We start from the raw sequence: 8,527 nt of genomic DNA on the forward strand, positions 1-8,527 counted from the left end.
AGGTCTCTGCCCCTGATGTCAGCACAGAGCCTCCCTGCTGCTGGTCCAGCCTCCAGGGACAGTAGCAATGGAGACTCACAGTTGTATTTAGTGAGCCTTAGAAGATCCTTTCCTCCCATCAGCAGTGTTTTGTTTTGTTTTGTTAGTAAAACTCAGACCAGAGGTGACACCTCAACTGGCAAACTACAGGACTGCTACCAGTTGCTCCCGAGTAGGTAAGGGCCTTCAGCCCCAGGAATCTCTCCTTAGGCCCCTCTCTGTCCATGAACCACATGTGTTTGTACTTACCTGTGACTTGGTGGATTCCCAAAGTATTCAGAGTCTTGTCTTTTGTTCTCAGGTGATCTTCTTTGTTGCTCGTAGTTGACATGAGAGGAGAGAGACACAGCTGCTGCTAATCTGTAGCCCCACCTCCGGAAGTCTTACACTGAAGGTAAGTATTTTAAGGTACACCTTATGATAGACTTATGGATAAAGGTTGGGAACATGAAGATTGGGAACCATTAGGACCATTTCAGGAAATACAACATTTGATATGGGCCTTTAGAGCTATGTAGCAGTGCACTAGCTAGAAAAGAGATGATTGTCGTTTAAGGTAGGAGATTGGACTGTGCAAAAACCAATTTGAGTAACTTGGTGGTGGTGCACCTGGTTGTGTACACATGTTGAAATGCACAAGGACCCAGGTTTGAGCCTCCAGTCCCTACCTGCAGGGGAAAAGCTTCACATGTGGTGAAGCAGTGTTGTGGATATCTCTCTGTTCTCTCTTCCTCTCTTTTTCCCCTCCCCTCTAGATTTCTGACTGTCTCTATCCAATAAGTAAATAAAGATAATAACTAAAAAAATTAAAGAAACAAAAGCTAATTTATGTGCTAGTAGGCAAGCTTAGGTAATACATGTGGTTGCATAAGACCTGACCAGGTGATAAAGGCAGAAAGGGAAAGGGAAGTCACAGTGTGAATAGCACTAACAATTACAAAGGTGACATTACTGAAACTTTCTAGACATCAGGCACTGAACCCATGTAATTGCCTACATTATCTTATTTAATCCCCATTGTTGTTAGTATGCCCACTTCACAAGTAACTTGGTTAGAGATTCAAAGTGACAGAACTTATATTGATAGTCAAGTGGTGGCACTCTAAGTAGAGCATGTTACAGCACGAAAGGGCCAAGTTCAAGTTCCTGGTCCTTGCCTCTGTGTGTGGGATGGGTGGGGGTCAGGGGCTTCGTGAGCAGTGAAACAGTACTACAGGTATCTCTCTATCTCCCTCCTACTCTATCGCCCTCTTCCCTCTCAATTTATCTGTTTCTATTCAAAACAAATAAACATATTTACAAAAATAAAAGCAATGATGAGTTGGACAAAACATGATTGGGAGGCTGGGTGGTAGAGCAGTGGGTTAAGTGCACATGGCACAAAGCACAAGGGCCATAGCAAGGATCCTGGTTCGAGTCCCTGGCTCCCCATCTGCAGGGGAGTCACTTCACAGGCGGTGAAGTAAGTCTGCAGGTATCTATCTTTCTCTCCCCGTTCTGTCTTCCCCTCCTCTCTCCATTTCTCTCTGTCCTATCCAACAACAACGAAGAGCAATAACAGTGATAATAGTAACAACAAAAATGATAAACTATAAGAACAACAAAAAGGGAAAAACTAGCCTCCAGGAGCAGTAGATTCCTAGTAGACCCCCCCACACACACACTTTAAAAAAAAACAAGAAAAAAAAATAACATGATTAGACAGCTACAGCTGAAGAACTGGAGAAGGGGGATTTTAATAGAAGGACTAGTCATAACACAGCAGTAGTGATAATGGAAAAAACGGAATATATCTGAGAAATATTTTAGTGGATCAACAGACAAAACCCAGAGATTTATTCCATGCAGAAGGGTGAAGAGGTTACATGCATCAAGTACAGTGTGAAGGTAGCAGCTTGGGGTGTTGAAGCACCATCAGTGAAAACAGCAAATGAGAGAAGCTGGCTTGGAGACTCACAGATTGTTTTGGTTTTAATGTGTTCAGACTTGTGTGAATCACAACTATCTATTGGAGATCATCAAAATGTCCATTTATCCAAGTCTGCCATTCCCCATTAACCCTGGAGCAAAGCCTGGGGCATTTTTGGGCAGGTTTTCAAGCTCGCCTGGAATCTGGCTCAGTATCAGAATGAGTGACCGCAGAACCTTGCCGTGGCTATAATTTTAAAAATTACTTGTGAGGCAGTGGAGCAACAGAGAAGAAAGGCTCCAATAGGGGAAGGCAAACATCCACTCCATTCAATAATTCAGCACAGTCTGCCCTGGCTGCATAGTTACCATCACAAGGAACGTTTTCAAAGTCAAACCCAATTTCCATGCTAAGTCATGCCTGAGCAGGCTGGCTAGTTGCCAAAAGACAAGTGCAGTCTCCAGGCCTCTTCATAAACAGGCCCTGAGAGATAAAGCTGTCAGGCTGGTCTCAGCAGGGAGGACACGTGACTCATTTGCATATGTCACTTCCTTTAGCTGACCCCCATCTGCAGGCTCCTGACTCCAAATCTGGTGGACTTATAACCTGTCTGGCACAACCTCTGATTATCAGATCCTTGGCTTTATCTGCCCAGGGGTCTGGCCTCATTTCTCGTTTTTGAGCAGGTTTAGACCTACTCACAGCCCCTTCAATCAGATCTAAGAGCTTCTAATGGAGGGATGTGTCCATGAGAACCCCCTGCCCTAGGATGGTTCTTTGTGGCAAAAGAATGACTAGCACTGACTGAATCAGCTTTTTCAGTCTAGAAGGGAGAATAAGGTGTGTGTGAGTGTGTGTGTGTGTGTGTGTGTGTGTGTGTGGCTAGCTACCTGTCTCTTTGCATTTCTAGTCATGTTTCTGAGTCTCCTTGATGAATCCTGGCACCCTGTTTCACCTGGGGTTGAGTATAAATCAGAGGACCATAAGGGGACCTCACTCAGGTGTGTATAGCACTGCTCAAGGTCAGCTATTCATGCTTGTTGAATGAGCAAACTGTCTGTACTTAGGACTCCATTCAGTCATTCTTCTCCTCTTTTTTTTTTTTTCCTAGTTGAACACTGGGCAAGGCTGTTCCCAGAAGGAAGGATCTAGCCTGGATCTTTTAAGGTTCTAGCTTTTCAGATCTGCCAAGGGTGAAAAACATGAAAATCTCCACTAGTCTCTACCCATGGCATGCACAGAGCCAGCAGCTAGCTGGAGTAACATAGTTATTTCCTCTGCACTGCCTCATACTCACACCAGAATGTCAGGCTTGGTGGGCAAGAGCACAGGCTGCATTTCAGGCCCTATACTCCCTATTCCCCTCCCCCATACTCTGCATGACCCTGAGGAAGAGGACGCTTCTTGTGAACAGCGCATCAGAGGTAGACTGATGGATGATTTGACATTACTCCCTCTGGAAGTGAATCTTAATTCTTTCACATCCTACAGTATGGGCTAAACTCAGTAAATTGCTTCCTGGGAATAGAAGGGTTTGTTCCTCACTCCTGCTCTTGATTTTTTTTCCCCTAGTCAAAGCCACACGTGTGCTCAATTTCAACCATCCAAGGCCATTTTAAAATTTAGATAGAGAGTCAGAGACAGAAAAAAGGAGAGACATAACAACAAAGATTCCTCTGGTGCCATGGCAAGTCATGTGCCCTATCTGGTCAGTTATCTCTTCAACTCCAGATTTTTTTTTTTTTTTAATGTACCACTGGGTGATAGGGAATGGACCAAGGGCCTTGCAAACACTCACTTCTCTAATGCAATTTCTCATTCTATATTCTTTGAAAGGGAGTGAAAGTCAGAGAGGGAGTAATACCAAAGCACCACTTCCCCATCATTGGAGTTCCCTCAGCACCATCCACAATACTCCACAGAACTCTGAAGGTAGAACCCAAGGTCTCACCCTTTACCCACTGAGCTATCTTCTAGTCCAAGTCTTAGCTTCTCCACGTTGGCATAATTAAGCTGCCTTGCCAGGAGAACACTCAGGTAGTTGGTGGAGAGGAACATGCAGTGAAGAACAGAGGCCTCCTGAGTGATCATCCATGAAGTGGATACCTCTGTCAGACTTTCGAGTTAGTGTAACCATGGCAATATATATATTAAATTTCTTTATTGGAGGATTAATATTTTACAGTCAAAAGTAAACACAATAGTTTGTATATGCAGAACATTTCTCAGTTTTCCACATAACAATACAACCCCCACTAGGTCCTCTGTCATCCTTTTCCAGGACTTTTACTCTCCCCCTTACCCACCCCAGAGTCTTTTACTTTGGTGCAACACACCAACTCCAGTTTAGGTTCTACTTGTGTTTTCTCTTCTGATATGTTTTTATTTGTTATTCATAGCATGTTACAAGATTGTAAGATCCTACCACACCCACACCAAAGTTCTCTATCCCTACCCTCCCACCTCCCAAAGATAACTGCTGTAATTCTCTCAAGTCTTAGCAATAGTTGCTTGCTTCTGTTTTGTTTGGATTTTTTTTTTTTTTGGCAAGTTCATGTGAATTGATCTCTAGATTCCACATGTCAGTAAAAACCATCTGGTAGTTGTCTTTCATGAACTCTTTACTTGTTTCACTAAGTATAATCACCTCCAGTTCTACCCATTCTGTCCCAAAGAATACAATACCATCTTTTTTTTAAATTGTAGAGTAGTATTCCATAGGATATATATCCTATAACTTCTTTTTTAAAAAATATTTATTTTATTTATTTATTCCCTTTTGTTGCCCTTGTTGTTTTATTGTTGTAGTTATTATTGTTGTCATTGTTGTTGGATAGGACAAAGAGAAATGGAGAGGGGAGGGGGAAGACAGAGAGAGGGAGAGACCTGCAGACCTGTTTCACTACTTGTGAAGGGACACCCCTGCAGGTGGGGAGCCAGGGCTTGAACCAGGATCCTTATGCGGGTCCTTGTGCTTAGCGCCACCTGCGCTTAACCCGCTGCTCTACAGCCCAACTCCCATCCTATAACTTCTTTAGTCAGGCCTCTGTTGGTTATCATTTAGGCTGCTTCCACTCTTTAGCTATTGTGAGTAATGCAGCTATGAACACAAGGGTGCATATGGCCCTTCTAATTAGTGTTTGACTGTCCACTGGATAAATGCCTGAGTGGTATTGCTGGGTCATAAGGTCACTCCATCTTTGTTTGTTTAAGGACTGTCCATACAGTCTTCCAAAGGGGCTTGCATTCCCATCATCAGTGAAGCAGAGTTCCTTTTTCTCCACAACCTCTCTAACACCTGTCACTACCTGGTTTGCTGATGGAAGCCCTTCTCTCAGGTGTGAGATGGTATCTCTGTGTAGTTTGAATTTGCATCTGTCTCATGGTAAGTGAAATGGAGCATTTCTTCATGTCTGTGGACCATATGTGTCTGTTCTTTAGAAAATCCTGGCAGTATTTTGGCTACAAACTTTTTGGAGGCCCTAAGTCTGGAAACCCAGCCACCATTCCCAAATCTCTACTCCACAGCAACCTCACAAGATAGTGCATTGTTTATTGTTTTACATTAGTGAAGTTTGAGGAAACTGGGTACACAACAATAGGTAACTAATAATAGAGACTGGTGAAGGTGATAGGTGGGCACTTACAGAGAAAAAAAAAAGAAGTTTTTGTTCCATTTTACTAACACATTACAACTTTGGCTTGTGTTGATTTGAACCTGGAACCTGGGTCAGATAATTTTTATTTAATTTTATTTATATTATGTTTCATCATTTAAAAATTATTTATAATCATTTTATTTAGAACATTTATTTTGATTTTATTTAGCTTTAGCTGAGTAATGAACTTCTAGATCATGTCATGCTCTTTCCACAGAAAGCATCACATCCTAATGACATATTGGCTTCCTGGTCTCCAAGATTGATTGTGGGCCCTTTCAAGCAGGGGCTTGACTGACTCACCTTTAATGTAGCTGAATTCAAAGGACAGAGGCATCAAGGCAGGGGAATATAAAATTCTTTGCTTATCTAGTATCTGTACAGGGTATCTGTGTGAGGACAGCATATGCAGTCAATTCTGAGGAGGAGGGACCCTCTATCTCTCAGCTCCTGTTTCTTTCAGTTCCTCCCCTGCCTCTCTTAGGGTGTGGGAAATACTTCGTTGTCTCTGTACCTGCAGGATATGGAAAATTCTACCAGCCATTCTTAGGCCCGAAGAGATGATGTCAAGGCTGGGGAGCTGGGTCCCTATTTTCCATCATGCTATGCCCCTGCCTACTCAGTATCCAGGCAGTTGTGGGAGATGGAGATAAACTATAGCCTCAGGGAGAAGATATGTGTGCTGTGTTCTTATCTTCAACAATGCTCAGTGCAGTCCTGTAATCCTTCCGAAACTCATTCTTGCTCTTGTCTGACACGTGTCACCCAACAAACCAGAAATCATATTTTCAAAAGTAAAAATGAGTTCACTTAAATTAAGTATAAACATGTCAGTGAGGGAACCTTTTGGATTTTGTTAACTGTGAATCTTAACCTTATCAGGCCAGAAGAGACAATATAATGGTCATGGAAAAGATTTTCAGGCCCAAGGCTCTGAAGCCCCAGGTTCAATCCTCAGCACTACAGTAGACCAGAACTGAGCAGTGTTCTGGTATTTCTATCTCTCTTTCTATTTCTATCTCTTTCTCTCCTTTTCACCTTTCTCTCTTTTAAAATAAGTGAATAATATGTATTTTTAACCCCCCCAAAAAAACCCAATAGATTAACCTCAGTAAAGTCTACTGATGCTTCTCTATTCACTTTCACTTTCTCTGTGGCTCCCAGGATGGTACAGTGTTTTCAGAGAAAGTATTATGATTGATTAATAGCAAAGTCTGCATGGGAGAGTGAGTACAGTCATGATATGTTTATAAACCCTCATCTATTCTTTTGATGTCATCACATCACATCACATCCCCAAGATGTTGGAGAAACAGGCACTTGTGTTACAAGCATACTCCCTTCCCTTTTGGGAGGTCCATTTGCTGATGCTGCCTCAGAACTGCTGACCTAGTTGGGCGGTAGCGCAGCGGGTTGGGAGTTGGGCGGTAGCACAACGGGTTAAGTGCACGTTGCGCAAAGTGCAAGGACCAGCGTAAGGATCCCAGTTCGAGCCTCCAGCTCCCCACCTGCAGGGGAGTCACTTCACAGGCGGTGAAGCAGGTCTGCAAGTGTCTGTCTTTCTCTCCCCCTCTCTGTCTTCCCCTCCTCTCTCCATTTCTCTCTGTCCTATCCAACAACAACGACATCAATAACCGTAACAATGTTAAACAACAAGGGCAACAAAAGGGAATATATATATGTATATATATAAAATTATCATTGAAGGTTCTGGAAGCAAGTTCAAGACAACTTTCATTATGGAACATCCTGGTGCAGGTGTACACTGATGTGAATGAACAAGTCACATCCCATGGCTTTCTCCAATCAAAGAAAATACATGACCTGGCCCTGGGACTTCTAGGTGCACAGGGATATGGAGCAGCCTCCAATTCATACCTACTTTCCTGTTGCAGCTACTGGCCCTCCTAGGGTTGTCTTGTTCATTGCAGGTTTGTTAACTTCTGTTGTTACAGTAGTCGTCACCAGCACTTCACTGCCCTGGGCCAACTTTCTCAGATAGTCAGAGAGACAGAGGGAGAGAAGGAAAGACACCACAGCACCCAAACTTCCTCTAGTGTGGTGAGGGCTGGGCTACATCCTGGGCTGCACACATGGCAAAGCAGGCACTCTTCCAAGTGAGCTGCACCGGCAGCACTTGTTGATTTCTTGCTTCTGCTTATTGCTCATAATAAACAGTGAAGCTAGGGGAGTCGGGCGGTAGCGCAGCGGGTTAAGCGGACATGGCGCAAAGCGCAAGGACCAGCATAAGGATCCTGGTTCGAGCCCCCAGCTCCCCACCTGCAGGGGAGTCACTTCACAGGTGGTGAAGCAGGTCTGCAGGTGTCTATCTTTCTCTCCACCTCTCTGTCTTCCCCTCCTCTCTCCATTTTTCTCCAACAACAACATCAATAACAACAACAATAATAACTACAACAACAATAAAAACAGCAAGGGCAACAAAAGGGAAAATAAATAATAATAAAAAAGTGAAGCTAAAGACTAGGTGTGGTCTATTACACCAAATAAAGGATTCTGAGGAAGGAGGACAGGGAGGGGGCAGACTTTGTGGTCCTGGTGCATGATAGTGATGACAGAAAAGGATCTAAATTGGAGATGAGAGTGTTTGGTAGACAACTATTACAGGGAGATGAAAAAATTGTACTGGAGCAACAGTAACTGTACTGTAAACCACCAACCCAAATAAATGAAAAAAGGAGGAAGAGGTAGAGGTGGCGAAGGAGGAAGAGATATAATCTCTGGGCTTTCAAAAAGAAAATTAGCACAAATATGCAATAGGATTTTCTCTGTCTCACAGGCAGTAGGGGCCCTTACTGGTGCTCAGTGGAAGTAAAGAATGAACAAAGGTGTGCCTTCATCCTGCAGAGTTTCTGGAAACCTCCAAAAAGGGACAAATGGGGGAAACAGCAGTCAAGGAAAA

The 8,527-nt window shown here is 43.4% G+C and overlaps 1 long non-coding RNA gene across 1 annotated transcript in view; it reads left to right on the forward strand.

Annotated features, from left to right (window-relative positions):
* The first annotated feature begins 345 nt into the window (after positions 1-345).
* Positions 346-8,527, forward strand: part of LOC132539766 (uncharacterized) — a 22,027-nt gene continuing 13,845 nt past the window's right edge. The window contains exon 1 of the long non-coding RNA XR_009551066.1: positions 346-433. This is a non-coding gene — a long non-coding RNA (uncharacterized LOC132539766). The remainder of the gene's footprint in view (positions 434-8,527) is intronic.

This window comes from Erinaceus europaeus, chromosome 8 (genome assembly GCF_950295315.1).
Source record: "Erinaceus europaeus chromosome 8, mEriEur2.1, whole genome shotgun sequence".
Lineage (NCBI taxonomy): Eukaryota > Metazoa > Chordata > Mammalia > Eulipotyphla > Erinaceidae > Erinaceus > Erinaceus europaeus.